Source organism: Opisthocomus hoazin, chromosome 5 (assembly GCF_030867145.1).
Source record: "Opisthocomus hoazin isolate bOpiHoa1 chromosome 5, bOpiHoa1.hap1, whole genome shotgun sequence".
NCBI classification, from domain to species: domain Eukaryota; kingdom Metazoa; phylum Chordata; class Aves; order Opisthocomiformes; family Opisthocomidae; genus Opisthocomus; species Opisthocomus hoazin.
Window position 1 is genome coordinate 18,913,297 of NC_134418.1, and position 17,052 is coordinate 18,930,348.

At 36.9% G+C, this 17,052-nt stretch overlaps 1 long non-coding RNA gene across 1 annotated transcript; it reads right to left on the reverse strand.

The window, feature by feature from the left end:
• Positions 1–683: 683 nt before the first annotated feature.
• Positions 684–16,209, reverse strand: LOC142361538 (uncharacterized). The gene is made up of 3 exons (XR_012764156.1): positions 16,123–16,209; positions 5,265–5,333; positions 684–3,242 (listed from the first exon to the last, which is right to left on the reverse strand). It is a non-coding gene; the product is annotated as an uncharacterized LOC142361538 (long non-coding RNA).
• Positions 16,210–17,052: the final 843 nt, after the last annotated feature.

Genomic DNA, 17,052 nt, shown 5'->3' on the forward strand with positions numbered 1-17,052 from the left:
GTTGAAGAAGCCCTGCTTGTTGTTTTTGACATCCCTTGCCAGATTCAATTCCAGATGGGCCTTGGCCTTCCTCATTATGAGGATCCTGGTTCCTTGCCTTGGACAGCATTTTTCAAACAGTTGCAAACTTTGCTGCCTGATGCTCATGACAATTCCCTTAATTCTGCTTATGTGTGCTCTATGGGTTTTTTTTCTGCAATTATGACATTAGCCAACTCCTTGAATGCTAGTTATTCAAAGTTTAAGCTGTGCATGCCTTTATGCAGGAGGCAATTCCCTTCCTTCTAGGCTATTTCCTGGGGCTAGCCACCATTTCAGTGTCCGCGGTAACTGGGCTCCTGGTGTCCTCTCCGCTGACATTATTCCACTACTGTAGCTGATTGTTGTTTGACAGGACCAAAGATCTTTTGTTTCAGAGGAAATGTGAAAACGTAGTGGTGGGAACTGTCATGTGCTTTCAGTGCCTTCCACTTCACCAATCAAACTCTGCATTGATTTCATCTAATGGAAAAGCCTCTGGCATACAATACAGACTAAAGTTATACAAGAAGATTCTGGCATACATAGAAATACTCCTAATCTTTGAAGTAGAAGAGTATTAGAATTTTAGCCAAGAAGTAATAACTCATGTTAGGGATCTTATTTCTGTTGTTTTCAAATTTTATTTGTTTTAATGTAGAAATCTGGACAATAGATGAATTTGTATTCTAGTGTAAAGCTGCTATATTGAGGTCCAAGTAGTTACCCCAGTTGATATTCACATAAAAATGAAACCAACATGCTTTCAAAGAAAGTCTTCTAGGTCTGACTGTTTATAAATCTAACTTCTGCTTTGCTAACATTTCTGTCACATTCTTTACAGTTCTTTTCATATTCTGTGTTATGAGTAAGCAGCAAAGATATTACCAGCTATCACATGCTCTTACCTTTCTCTTGTTCATTTTTCTAAAGCACTTGACCCTTTCTGATTTTGTTGTAATGAAGTAACAGGCCATCCAATAATACTGTTGAAGTAGAAACTGGAGTTGTCCTGATGAGATGATGTCTGGATCTAGATCAGGTTCACAATAAATTGTCATTCATGTTGTGTTAGATAATGAGTCAGTACTTTGAATTTGACAGGATTAATTCCCTAAGCGGTTTTAGGTTTTGGCCATAAAATACCTAGAAAAAAACCATCTGAAAATCTTTGGTGTCTGCTGTCCAACATCAATGGTCATGAAATATGTAGATTCACTTGTCGAGAAGATAAAAAGGGAAAAAGAGATTTTAAGCAATTCCATTTCTCCTCAAATCCGATCCTGTTGTAAAATAGTTTCAAGTTTTGAAGTAAGATTCAAGTTTAATTAGCTAATGAATATTTTAGTTGGTTTGCTGGAATAGCAAGTGGGTCAGAGTATCTGGATGATGTCATAACAAATCTCTGATTTCAGAGAGGTATGTTTGCCCTTGTAAACTGAGTTATCATGCTTATATGACCTAATACCTAAAGTCATACTAAATGAGTGTTGCAGTGCTTCAGGAAGTTGAAGTGTTTAGACCTCTGCCAGGAATACAGAGACTAGCCTTCAACTCTGGTGCAAGAGTTATCTCAAAGAAATGTTCCAGTCTGTATTTGTGTGCCAAAATGTAAAATAAAGAGCCAATTCCCAGGAACTAGGGAAATCACTCAGGGTAGTATAGCACTAGATTACTTCCTGCTGAAATCTAGCAGAGGTGGGGCCTTGCACAAGGTTTTCCTCCAGGAATTTTCTGTTCAATATACCTACCAAAGGAATCCTCACTTTGAGAGAAAACAAGAAAATAAGTCCTACTCTCATGCCCTTTGCAGTCATACAACAGAAACTAACCCAGATTAAAAGGTTAATATTCTGTGATCAGCATCGCATGATGACACGATGAATTTCAGCAGAATCGCACTTGACCTTTAAAGAATTCTGTAAACAGTGTTTGAAAAATATTAGCGGATGTTCTGTAACAGAAAAAGCAAAGTTCATTAAAGGTTTGTACAAAGAGTCTGGACACAGAAAACAAGTGAGCAACTGCTTGGTTGGTGAGGCCATCAGAATCTGAATCTGCCTGGGTTTTGGAAACCTTGAATAACTCTGTGCAACACTGGTAATGTTGAGTGAATTGCTGCTTCTTTTTATTTCTGCTTGGTCTTTAATAATTTTGATAGTGAAGTTAATATTGTGAGTCTGCAGAACATATAGTTATTGTGGGGACCTTGAGGGTTCTAACAGGCCTGATGGCCCGTCCACCTGCACCTGGGACGTCTGTCCACACCCACTGCCTGTGGGCCCCGGGGCTCCATTTCAGCTCCACAGTCAGTGTAGAAGGCTACTGATTTAGGCATTTATTTTTTAGGAGGACATAACCTATTACATGAAACAAAGTCAAGTTAAATGCGGACATCTGTCCATCTTTTAAACAATCTTATTTGCTTAATTTCTGGGACTTTGTGAAGCTTTTTACCATTCCAGGTTCATAGAATCATACAATATCTCAAGCTGGAAGGGACCCACAAGGATCGTGGAATCCAACTCCTTGGTCCTCACAAGACTACCTAAAACATAGAATGCAGCTTCATTGTATACTGAGCTCTACTACTGAATTTCAGATACTATATCTGTATCAGGTTCAGTTTCCAATCCTGCTCATTTGTAGATGACCTGTGTTTCTGATCAGAGGATCACCATTTTTCTCAAGTGAACAAAGAGGGTAGCTTGGAAGATATCATGAAGCGTTACCTGAATTTCACTGGAAGTTTTTCATTAAGTACTCCAACTCAGACAAAGTGAAGGTGTCATCATCTGCTGCCTCCAGACTACGGCCAAAATTTTCTCCATGACAATCTTATTTTCCTTATATCAGAGGGTGTTTGCAACTTTCTTACAAAACATTTTGGAGTAATTACTTACTTTTTGATTGCCTTATTGCATTACTCATACCTCTGGACAGATGAACCAAAGCTCAAGGCGGAACTTAGGAGCAGAGTGGCCCACAACAGCTGCATACAAAGGAGAAGGCTATGTGCTTCCAAAACAGAGAGAAATGAGCAAGCAGCAAGAAATAAGAAATTTGTACAGGATTTCTCTGGAGTTGTATCGCATGTTGGCAACTTTTTAAAAATCAGGAAAGGCTGGCTTGCATCAGGTGTGCTCAAGATGAGAAGAGAATTAAAGTATTCTGGCTCCTGTTGTTCATTCTGACACCGCATTACACTTCCTTTGGAAATTTTCCTGCCGAAATAAAACTGGAAGTTATTTCAGTATGGCCATATATATCCAAGAGTTTTTATTCAACTTCATAATAAAAGTGCAAGACTGAAAGAAAATCCAACCTTTTGTCACATTGCCATTTTCATCAACGTATACCTCAGTACAAGGCATGGATTCAATACAGCGGATCTTTCCAATTTTCTTCATACACAGCTGCCATCAAGAGATCCTTATCTAGAGTGTGAAGATGGGCTGAACAAACACTTTGACTGTCCAGACTGATTCACTAGGTGAAGCTAGACACAGCTACAGTTTACCATCTTTACTAGTCAGGCTAAGATTGGACTTCACGTGACTCCTTAAATTCAGAATGGTCATAAGGTTCTAAGCTATTTTAAAACATTTCAACACTGCTTGCTTCCCACATAAGGACTGTGAATTGTTGACATTTGTAAAATAATAGTTCAAAAACAATTCAGAAATGTCACAATAAATCCTTAAGAAGTAGGAAGGAACAAAAATACTATTTCAAGGAAACATTTATATGCCCCTGGTTATGTGTCAGGTGTAGTTCTTCTCCCTGCAGCCCTTTTGCATGGTATTGCATTTTCCTATCCCAGTAAGGACTATTTCCTTAAGTGTGTTCCACTGTACTGCGTACTTTTGGGCATATGGGTCTTGATTCATCATTTAAACTTTACTACATTTTGATCTTTATACTGCTAATATTATGAAACACATCATTATACTCCTACTGAGTGTCACAGCTCATTGCAAAATCAAATCTCACTGGTCTTCTGTCTGAAAATCGGTTTTGAGGGAAACCAGCAAGAAGAGTATTTCTCCTACCTGCCTGCCCTTTCCCTGACTGCCTCAAAAGATGCTAATATGATTCTGCTCTTCCATTCTTTCATCTATGGGAGAAATATCATGTTTGGTTTCTACCTTTGCCTTTTCTGTGGCATATAGCTCAGGAAATGCCACTTACATGCGTCTTTGCATTCCTATGTGTTTGAAAAAATCCCAAACAAAACATCTGCCTAATCTTCAGCATGGCTGAATTTCACCTCTATACATGATTTTCCTTAACTGAGACATAAATATTTATGTATAATTTTAGCGAATACTGAAGTCAACACTTTAACTTTTCTTAGTATTGTTGTGAATTAAAGTATTGCAATAACTCCAGTTTGTTTTCTATTGAACACACTTGAAGGATTTATTGTATTTTAATTATTTAATTTTTGAAATTTGCCTTTAAAAAACCCAACTTTCTGTCCATTCTGCATTCGCAGTCTTGTTCCAGAATATACTCATGTTGCCAGTGAGTTATGAGAGTTGTTATTGACAAACGCATACTTAGAACCACGTTAATGGCATGAAGTTGCCAACACACTCTATTACTATAGTCAAAAGAATCTGGTGCTCCTATGTGCTCTATTCTTACCTGTTAGAGTGCGGAGTCAGATTTTTTTTGAAGCAGTATGGATTTTGGAAGAATGCTTCCTTTTGTGGTTATACCTGTACTACAGTGGCTGCAGCTCATGTTTCCTCAACTAGCTTTACATTATCTACTGGATAAACATGACAGTACAGTGTAGAGCAGCTGGATGCTCCATGTGAGCGAGTCACACATATTTCTACTCAATATGCCAAGTGCCTCTCACAGCCCAAGCTGAGCTCTATGCTTTTGCTGGCTCAAGCACATAAATCAGCAGAATTGATACCCAGCCACTCCTGAAGATGAGCCACTTGACCGTGGGGGCCTTTCAGGAACATTTTAGGATGTTTCAGGGTCGTTCTCCACCTTATGACTAGCAACACATGCAAAGAGTGGGTTATGGGCCACTGGAAAATAATCATAGCATTTAACTTGAGAATTCTCTAACAATGACAAAAAGAACTGAGGAACTGATTTCAATAAACTGGCCTATGTATCTGAAAGAAGAAGGATGGGTTCACTAGTTTATATCTAGCTATAGTATATAATTGAGTCTGAAATTATTAAACTGCTTGAAAAATCTGAAATTTGAAAAATAGTACCTCTGAGGAGCTTTTTTGGTAGGTGGAGGGGTTCTTCCATTTCACTGCAGTCTGCAGTCCTACAGGTTTCTGTAGGAGGAAATAACAGCACAAACTTGCAGCCAAACTGAGTAATAACTCAGAAAAAAGAATAAGTAAAAGGATAAAGGGAATAAAAAGAAACATATAGTCCCTCCTTCAAACAAGTGAAAGGCTGACAGTCCTATTGTGAGTGGTGAAAGCAAGTATAGCACCAGATAGAAAGAGATGAAAAAGTCAAAGGAGACAGCTCGTGTGGCATTTCAACCTGTCAGCTTCCATCAACCAAAGATCATCTCAGATTTCAACCTCCACCCCAGGGAATCTTTTGGGAGAGCTGGAAGGCTCATTCCTCTTCCCTGTGGTTAAACCTTGGGAAGTAGCACAAACAGATCAAACTGCTGAGAGATCATGGCAGCTGTTGTATTTGGGTCAGCTTGGGTCAGTTCTTTCCTCTGCCTGTGCACGTGGAAGGCTGCTGCTTCCTTTGCACCATAAACTGGTGGAAAGAGTGCCAGTGTGGAGGGAGTTGAACCTCCAATGTTGGCCATCAGAAGGACAGAGAAACCTTGGCAGGCTTCATTTGTAACTGTTTCCCAGTTGCTTATCCCAGATGAAGGATGCAAGTGCTGGAACAGAAGGCAGGATGTAAACCTCTCTGTATGTGGTATGTTAGGGTGGACCTTCTCTGACCCGCAGCACATGACTTGGTCACAAGTCTTTGACAGGGCGTTCCTGAGAAACAAGACTTTGTATATGTAGCAATTGTTTTGAGTTTTCTCTCTTGAGCCGTATGTGAACATTACTTTATAATGAGAATGCAAGGTATTTCGAATGTTATTCGTAGAAGATTTTGCAACTGAGTTTATTTCAGTATTTCTGACATTCTTACAAGCGATACTGAGCAGGTCCTTGCGCAGGCAAGTGTAGCAAAAACATGTTGTCTAACCAGAACAGATTCTCCTTCTGCAAACAACTCCCAGAGCCAAGATTACTTGCTGTGCTTCAGCTTTCAGTAAACTGCAGGAGCTGAAGGTGCTGAGTCCTACTTAGGCTAATGGCTAATAACTGACAAATAGTCGTCTGAAGATGCACGTCACTATATCCATCCCATAATTGATAACATTCAGATGACCTCACTCACTTCCTTTAATGAATGATTTAACATCCAAAGCACTTGCAACTATTTAGCATTTGAAATATGTTAATGTTACAAACATTTTGTGGGAGAAGAACATCTGAATAATTTACCAGAAATATTTTTCAAACATTTTATTGTTGTTACCAGATCTGGTGTGGCCCATTTACTTCACCATATTGCCTAAAACTGCAGCTGCATACCACAAACAAAAGACAGTTAAAGCCAGTGCAGCACATTTCTGGATGTGCATATAATCTGTTTCACTTGCTGTCAAACACTATGCAGCTGATATGTCTTTTGGGAAAGGGATACGGTTTCCTTTTAAAGCAACACACAGACTAAAGCATTAGAAGTTACTTATTTAGTAATTTATGTTGATACCTAGACACTTCAGTACCATATGTCTGAAAAGCAAACAATTAACAAACTACTGATGAAACCTGTAGACCCTCCTGCATGTTGAATCTTATTTCCCATTTCCCATTAATCTAAAGGTAAATTAAAAGTTTGTCAGATCAGATAGATTTTTGCCCTTTAACTTGATGCTCTGATGAGCTACTGACAGACGCCTTGGCATGCTATGAAAAATGCTTTATCAGACACCTGGAAAATTCAAGCCTAGTGTCACAAGGGTGATATGGTGGATCTAAATCCTACTGTAGGAGATAGAAAAGGAAATGATTTCACATATAAATGGATTTTTTTTAACAAATGAAAGAATGAGAAAATACACATTCACACAAGGAGAAAATTCTTACTGTCTTCAGACACACAAAATGGAAGATATCTCTACAGCTCTTGATATTCTGAAGGTAATCTGATACTTCTACAATGTAGCATTCAACCTCACCACAAAATGCCAACAAAGCAAAATTGAGGAATTTCAATTGATTTATAATTCCTTACAGTCATTCAGTTCATTCACTCAACATCTATAGCTCCTTAAAGAAAGGGAAATGATGTCTATAGGTCCTTAAAGAAAGAAAAGCAATGTAGAAATGAATTGATATTCTGGAAAAAGCTGAACTTCAGTATGTTTTGATAAAAGAATATCACAGCTCCTTTTGGGGAAAATTTATGGCACAGACACAAAGAGTCATTAGAGTATGCTAATGGTGAGGATGGAAGCCTGCTTCATAGTCACTTTTTTTGCAGGAATATTTCTGCTGTAAATGGTATCCAGGTGTTTAAAATTGAGAATATACAGAAAAATGATGATCTGTGTCATGGAAATTAAGAGTTTTAATGCGCTTTCTTAATTTTCTAGCATTTCTGTATATGTTATGCTGTCTTCAGCTAATGAATGGCTGCATGAAGGAGTGTTGGACAGAAGAGGCGAGGCACTGCAAATCCTTATAATTTCTGAATATTTTAGGGCCATTTTAGGTGCCCAGTCTGTCCTGTTCCATACCAGGACATAAAATTCCATTCATTGATTGCATCCAGACCAAAAATGTGCAGTGAATGAAAATATTTTTCTTGTTTCCTGGTATTTTTCAGAAACAAATCCAACTTTGGTTGAAAGTCTTCACCTACGGCATATTTGTTACCGTCAGTTAATAAGCTCTTCCAGAATCTAGAATGGAATTTCAATTACATTTTGAAATCTATTGACTTCAACTACTCATTATTGAAATGATTTTGGTGTTTGGCAGATGAGAGAGTCCTCACATATTAATATAGCCATCAGAATGCAGGTTCTGCCATGATAAAGCTGATTTTCCCTAAAGAATTTCCCCGATGGAGCAGATTAGTGCTAATGCAGATTCAGACCTAGATTGATGTGACGACACTGGGAGAGGAAAAAGAGAAAAGAATCCTGAACTTTGCCTCCTGCTACTTCCTCCAGTGCCAGATGGTGAAATGATAACAGAAAACCAAATAAGAATCTTATCTCTTTAAGGAGGGACTAGATTTTAAGGACTTGACCATCAGAAAATGCAATCTTGTTCCTCTTCATGTTTTTGACAGCAGCAGTGTGATTTATGCATTTTGACTCATGGATGAATATGTAGGCGTATCTTGCATCATAAGCGCACTGAACTTCCACACAAAATGAGCATACTATTTCATAGGCACAAATGAAACTGAGTATCAGAATCTAGCAGGGAATTAGGACATTGTCAGCAGGAAAGAACAGGATGTGTCATGGCTGTCTATTTAGGTGGGTCTCTGAAGTCAGAGCTCTAATTTGAAAAAAAAATTAAAAAAACCAGAAAATTTCATCTTTCATCTATCATAATTGCCTGAGAGCATTTACTCTCAAATAGGTAAACCAAAACTAACTATAATCAACCAAATTTGAGTGCTCTGTCACAATGAGATAAGATGCCAGGCCTGAAGATAACATTAAAAAATTCTCTGGTTTTTGTAGACTTGTCTTATAAATTAGTCTAAAGTTTCATTAGTTTCATTTTGAGCCATTTTATTTTTCTACTTTTTTGTCTTATGCCATATCCAGGAGTAATTTAGAGTTTTCTACAAAACAGAGGGAAAATCAGTTCATATTCCATCATCTGATAGCTGCCCTCTCAATATGAAAAATTCCGCAGCACACAAGTAAACTAGATAGGAAAGAGAAACTATTTCTCTTTGTAATGTTTTAGGTGAAGTTGCAAATTTAATGAGAAGTCTAACTGCATGATTATATTCAGATGCTAAGCAAACAGACTTTAAGTCCCTTCAAATTGTGTTTGGAAACTTCCTGAACTTGTTTCCCAGATCCCAAGGCAAAGACGTATGGTAGATATTGTAGCAGTGTGATTTTGCTGGCAAGAAAAGCATCATAAATGCTAACAAAAGCCAGGAATTACACTAATCATGAAGTTCCTGTGCACAGTGAATCCCTGATCACTGGAGATGCTTTCAGCTTACTTTTCTGTGCACTGAAGGTGTGTAATGAATCATATAGCAAAAAATAATCCCTCTTTAATCCCTAAATTGCAACTATACATATAAAAATTGCCAAATGCTATCACCATAGGAGAAAGTCTTTGATTTGCCTGATGGATGATATAGCTCTACCAATGTCAGCTCCCTATTTTGAACAGCAAATGTACTTGGATCTGACCAGCTACAACATCCCTTTGAGAAGGAATATATGTTTGGTTCTCGCACTTCTGAGACACTGGTTACAAATCTAGAAGTTATTCACAGACTATAAATGTTCTACTCTGGAGCAGATATTTCCTCAAAATCTTAAATAATGTTGGTCTGAAAAATAAGAAAAATCCATGCTTAAGGCTGGCATCTCTTCTCTGTATTGTTATATTTTGTAGAAGATTTAGTAGGACCTGAGAAGAATGCATATGTATGATGCTAAGCATGTCATGTGAGATATATCATGCAGAAACACACTCCTAAAAGCCAATAATACTCCACAAGAAATTTCATTGGGCATTTGCAGTAGACTCGAGGCTCTTTGAAGGCTCCATGTTTTGACATATGACAGTGCAGAAGGGGGTAGTTTCTGAAGTACTTGAATGTCACATCAATCAAATATTTAGATGTGAGATTTTTAGCACGTGCATTTGAATTGGAGGCTAGCCAAAGGGTGATTTTCCCCTTTCTATTAGTAACCACTCGAAATAGTCATTCAGCATTAAAAAAAGAAACCACAGCTCAGCCTGCACCAACTATTTTTATTGACATGCTGTGTATGAACATGCTGTGATCTGACTCTACCATTTGCCCTGTGTACTGGTTTCACTGCATCCAGAATGTCAGGGAAACATTTCCCCTGAATATATGTTTCATTTCCTTATGTGTGTGCGGCTAAAAGGATCTCTTGAGATGTAAAGTGAGCTTAAACCATTACTATCTAGAAGTGCTCCAGATTTTCTGGAGTTGTGGTATTGGTTCTAGTTATAAGACACAGCAATTTTCACTTGCCATCTGCATTTTCTTGGGAAAAAAATGTTTTTAAGTTGAGAATTTCCATGTTTGCTGTCTGGTTGAAAGAGATTTTTCTGGAAAGTCTGAGGTTTCATAAATGAACATGGTACTCCATCTACCACTATTATTTGTGCTGGTAAATGTTTCCCACTACTTTTGTTGTTCAGCCAGAAAGCTGCATTTCTTCATCCATCGTGAGGGCAGAGTTGAGGTTAGGTCAAATGGTGCGTGCAAAGTGTTTCTCAGCTGTTGTTTAAGCAAGCTTTAGCTATTTCTGCAGCTGATTTAGAGTTCTTTGAACTGTCTCATTCACTATAAATATAGCAAATATGTAACCATGATCAAGGCTAAAAGCAAAATATACTGACCTTAGTTACCTCTGTGCTAAAATAATGATGGCGGGCAGGAAAGGAAAGAAAGCAGGAACAATGAATTGAAGTATAAAGAACCTGATTCTTCATTTATACCAGTTTGTTGCAGTGGATTCTACCTGATTCAGTAAATATACTTCTGACTTACAACGGGGGGTGACAGAGCAAAAGCAAGTTTCATAGAATTGCAGAGAAAACTAAAAGGCAAGGTGATTAACATTCTGCATTTCTCACAGACCACAAATAAGTTAGATTAAATACATTACAATGGATTGGACCAAGGAAATGTTTGGATAAAAAGCTTCTTCAGGAAACCTAGGCTCTATAGAATAATTTGTGATTTAGTAAAAAACACTCCTGTGTGAGCTCTGAGCCCATTTGTTGTCCACTGCAGTGCTCATGGCCTTGTGCTGTCAGACAGAGGACCGTCCAGGACTGTGGTAAATTTTTAACAAGACAATTTTACTTTCTTCCATTTCTCCATGTAGTTTTTGACTCCCAAAGCTGATTTGCTAATGTCACTAGGTTTCAGCCAAGAAGAAAAATTTTCATTTGTTGGAAAAGAACTTTCTATAACTTAGGCATGTCTAGCAATAAATACTGTGGAAAGAGGTTTAGTAAAAGACACAGTGGCCTTATGGAAAAAGAAAAAAACCAACATAAGCTTGAAAAGATCAGAAACATGTTTCAAACTGCTCAGGCTCTATTATTATAGAAAGCAGTGAAATGAAATCATCTAACGCAGCTGACTTCTTTATATAATACATGAGCTATTCTGATCTTATGGGGAGAGGTAAGGGCTCACAATATGCTATTCAGTTTGTTTAGTGCCATCCAATATCTGGCATGGTTCTTTTTGTTTACTTCCCTCTGTATCTTTTTCTAGATGGGGTGCATTCCTCTTCCTTCAATGCTAGTAGATTTTTCTAAAATCATTTTCCCTTCTTGTTCAAGACTGTCTCCTTTATAGTCATGTGACCATTAGACCAAGACTCCTGAAATAAATTTATGCCTTACAGAAATCACTTTATAACATACACCCAACAGAAACTTCAGAATTGTGATCCAAGTACTTTAAAATTTAGAGAGTGAATTAAATTTTGATACTTCAAAAGTAAAAATTATTTTTCTATTTCTGTTGTTGTTGTTTTTTGGGAACTGAGAAAGTCAGCTTTGCACAAAATTCTTTACCAAGTAAGAGCATCAAAAATAAAAACTGAGCTCAGATAATCTCATGAGTTCAGAACCTGAGTTATTAAAAACACCTGAAACTTTCTAAAAATAATAAGTAGGTAATGCTCCATTAAATCTGTCTTGAATTAGCTTTTTTCTTTCCTATTAGATTCTACAAAGAGATAAATGATCTATATTTAAAATGTTTTGCATATCAAAGCTAGTTAAAATGGTAGAAAAAATACAAGAGGAAAATATATTTTCCAGGTGCCAGCTTCTTAAATACAGAAGAGGCATAAACTGTTTCAGCACACAGTAGAAGGCAAGTGTGGGTCCTCAGTATGCATCTTCAGAAAAAAGTCAGATTCCCAGTAATTCTTGTTTTTTCACACAGGTTATAGAGATTGAACAATTATAATTTAAATGGTAGGGTTTGGATTTTTTTGCTTTTCCACATGTTAAAGTTAGGCATCTACTTAAAATTAGTCATGTAGACTGCCTGTCTAGTCAGTCAATATGTAGGATTGTGATATGATGTGTGTAATCTGAGTAATAACACCATTGTTTTAATCTGTCAAACACCCACAAGATGTGTTTGAACTATGATGATAACTACCATATTAATAAAATAAAATACAGTAAATGGAAAGTAGTGAGTAAAAGTTTGTGGTGCAGATATTTTCCAAAGAATTGGTTTCTCTCCATGTGCAGGTTCAAAATACGTAAGTAACAGAGAAGAGCTTTGAATGTGCCACATATGCCTTGTGCAATGACCACAACGTCTTGCTTAGTTAAGTGTGATGTGGAAGAATACAATTTTTGTCTTAGCCAGAATAATAGTTCTTTCTGGCTCTAAACAAGCAAAATGTTGAAGAGTTGCTCATACATTCTTAAAGTTCTTTGACCACATTGCATTCTGCAGAGCTAGGAGTCATCGAAAGAATAGGAAATGAGAGAAACTGAAGTTTTGACCATGATCACTGTTAAATTTCCACAGTTCTTGGAGACGTTCTTTGTACTTTTGTAAACTTGGAGCCAACAGGACTTGTGCAGTAACCCTGCCTCAGTTTGGCACTGTACACATAATAGAAACTCTCCCAGTAAGCATCAAATTCAAGCTATCTTTGAGAGATAGCTTATCTTTTGGTAAGATGGAGGAAAGCCTTTCAGGTGATAAATAAATTGTCACTTTCTGATGTAAGCCCTTTCAAAGGATAAATACCAATGGGACTTTCAAAAAATAAACAACTTTTTTTTAGTTTGCTTAGTTTCAACTTACACTTCCAATATACCTTTTCCTACAAGATCAAAGCTGGACGCTGTCAGAGATCTCCTCCTCATATATATACTTGGGAGTTCTTTGCAAGACTTTGAAAATTTGAGTGGAAATAAAGAATTACGTTTATTTTCAGAAAGTGCTGATATTGGCTCTGTCTAGACTGTGAAGCAAGTACTTTCTTCACCTAGGCCATTTTCCAAATACAAATAGAAAATGAAAGCTGGGTGCATAGCCAAAGAGAAACCTACTGTGTGCTTCAATATGTTCCCCAGACTGGATCAATCAAAACCAAGACTGCTGGGTGCACTGCAAAGCATACTTACCCTCTGCAATGGGTGCAATCAATAAATTCTAAGCCTTGTATTTAGTATTCACTGGGGAGGAACAGCTTAAGAATGCTAATTTGTTCCTTCATGGAATATTAGAGTTGCATGCTGAAAAAAGCCGCTGGGATGTTTACTTCTGCAATGTATCAGCTTTGTCTCAGTACAAATGTGGATGCCTTTATTTTCATTGTTGAAGTGTTCCAGCTCAGATATACTATGTACCTCCCAAACAGTTTCAGAACAGAATTAAAGTCTGCTTTTCATACTTAGTTCTCTTATGTTGTCTAGACTGTAGGCAGACTTACATCTTTAAAACATCTGTAAACTCAGCTATAAGTTCTCTAGCTATATCTGTCTGGGGAAGATTTTGATACGTCATTGTAATTTTAAGGGATTTGGTACCAATCTAATTTCAAAATACATTTAATCTTTTTAATAGAATTTACAATTTTCTGATCCTGATAAATCATGAAAAAGGGTTTTCTTGAAAACAAGATATGGATGAAATATTTTACCAGAGGGAATACAGCTTTAAGATATAGGTAGATGAAACAATAATTTTGCCTGAAGACTGGAAGAAGGGAGGCATAAATTAAAATGTCTGGAATACTAAACAGGGTCTGTGTCCATATAGTCTCCTAAATCCTGATTTAATTTTCTATGAAAGTTTAAAAAAATGTTCAGCAGTAGTACCCAGTCCAGAAAAGGTAAGTACTCTTCAGCTTTTCTGAAAATTAGACCATTACTTCAGAGTAAGAAAAAAGAACTTAACAACTTGACTTTAAATACTAGGGTTTTTTTTTTGTTTTGGTAATCTTGGAATATTTTTTCTTATTCTGAGGCAATATTAATACTCTCAGCCTGAGCATCCAAATGCCTTATGTGGTGTGAAAGCTGAATTCTGGCCTGAGAACCAGTGTATTTACTTGACAGCTCCTGGGGATGTTAGTGGTCGAAAACATTTGACTCTTTCTCCACAGTCAATTAAAATTTTGACTGAAAAAAGAGCTGTTTTGGAAAGAAGGTACAGAAATAAAACTGATTTTAGTTGCCAATAACTTTCAGGATAAACCTACAGCCTAAGCTAAGTCTTTCTTTATTCTTCTCTGTTGTTGGAAAACAAGAATAAAAAGATTATCAAGTTCCCTTTGTCTTCTGGCATGGCTCCCCTTTACCCAGGAATGTCACATGGCTACCCTATGAATTTCATTTCTTTCTCTTCTTGTGCTCTAAAAGCACAAGAATGGTCAGAATGTTCATCTTTATAAAGCCTGTTGACCACCATTGTTTACTTTCCACACCTGCACATTTCTCTAGGGGAAAATCAGTTTAAACAGTAGATACTGGTAACTAGTGATTTCCCTGCAAGTGACTTACTAATTTTATATGAGTAAATCTTAAATGTAGTATTTGTGAGTTGATGTAACAGAAGTAATAAAATTTATAGATGAAATGCATTAATCTTGGGCAAAATATAGCCATGGGCAACCACATAGTTGGTTAGAATTCAGTAGTTAAAAAGAGGAAATCATTCTACTTGGATATGACCAGGACACAGGGACAATTGCATTATGTTTCTGAACAGAGCTATTTGAAAAATTAAATGTCTGTAAATATTCATGACCGCAGTTTAATATTGCATCAAAGGATGGCAGACAGTGGCTGATTTACCTATCCAGAAATACTACAGACATTGCCAAGGTTAAAACAAATTTAGTTCTTTCTTATTCATTTATTAAGTGAAAAGCATGTGACTTTGATGCTAATGCAGTGTAATAAAAATGAAATCTATGACTCTCCTACTGCCAAAAGGACTACTCTGCAAACAATACAGAACCATCAGCCAGGGTAAAAAAAATCCGTTTCTTAACTTTAGGAAAAATACCTTGACCTTGTTGAGTCTTTGTAACAATTAAATGATGTATGAAATGCTTATAGTGCGTAGACAGAATATACACAATGTATCTCTCTGATATTTGCAATACTGTTGTCCTCAGAATTGGCTAGAAAACCTACATAGCATGGAAATGACAGCTAAAAGAAGGGAAGGACTATATGTATGAGGGAATTGGATAGAAATAGCATAAAATTCTTTTACTTCTTTTTTATTTGCATCCCTCCAGACTCCCCAGATGCCAAAACAAGCCAATGTAATAAGTTTTCAGGGTCATTAAAAGGACTTTGAAAAGTCTTGCTAAGGTAAGAAGGTAAACAAGGACTCTAATGTGTCTAAAGTCTGCTGAAGTCCTTATTAATGTAAAATATTGAAAAATTAAAATCTTTGTCTATATTGTGTATAGGACTAGGAGCAATCGAACAAGGTGAGGTCAGAGGGAAATAGATTGGGGGTTTCAGGAAAGGTGAGTTCCAGGTGAAGAACTGTATTGCATGGATTGAAACTTCAAGCTTATGGAATGACACAGATATAGGAAGCAGTTACCTGCTAGGTGTATATGTGGCCCCACACAGAGATGGACTTGGAAAGCTGGAGCAATCATCTGGAAAGATGATTAACAAACAACAAGTCTGACAGCAACAGAAAAAAAAATTACATCCAGTGAGCACAGAAAATCAAGATGAGGGCCCTGATCCGACAATATTATGTGCATGTTCAACTATACCCTTGTGACTTGTTGTATTTATATGAAGTACTCACATAAATAAGGTGAACCGTCTGCAGAGTTGAGGCAAAGGGCCAAAGCATCTGTCCTCAATCTTATAATACAGTGATGCAAAATAAATTACCTGAAAAATAATGGAATCTTTAATTCCAGCACTCTGAGCCTTTAATTCCTCAGTGTATTATACATGGATTCATTACGGTATATGCACTGAGTCTATTTAAACAGCTAATACAGCATGTAAAATAAACTTTTCTGATGTAGGAAATACATTCTCATCTAAGTGAAAACTGAACTCATTTTATTTCATAATCTGGTTTATGTCTTCCACATGACCCAACTGATTAAGGGCAAGTGGAATGTATTTTTTGGTAATACTTGCTGTAATAGTCATGCTTTTAGTCTGTATAAACCTGAAATGTCATTACCAATGAGGAAAAGGGATTTTGTTTTTAAGCAGAAATTGTACTTAGAAGTTAAGGTTGAAGAAACGGTGTCATAATTTTTGCATGATGATAATAACCAATCTTTATTTCTCTTGTTGGTCTGTAGCATTTCATATACAAAATGTTGGGGAACATATCTATGGCTGACAAAGATGATGTAGGTTATTGTAGCTTATTAGCGTAGAGGTAATATATCAGGTGCAAATCTACTTGAAGGTCAAGCCTGGAAAAAAATTTAAGGGAGGTTATTGGTGAGAAATCCGTTGGTTAACTTTTAATTAATTATTTAGGATGGATTCAAAACATGCTTCCTGGAAAAAAGCAAAAGTTGAATGCTAGACAGATATCTCGGGTAGTTATATTAATGCATACTGTGACGGACTTTTTCAGTGAAACTGAGAACTATAGAAATCAGAACAATGGTCAGAAAAATGACATTTCTTTTCCTGGAACTGCAGCTCTAAAAGGGGCTTGAGCCGTCTGGATATCTTAAAGTGGGCTAAACTCCAAAGTTTAACA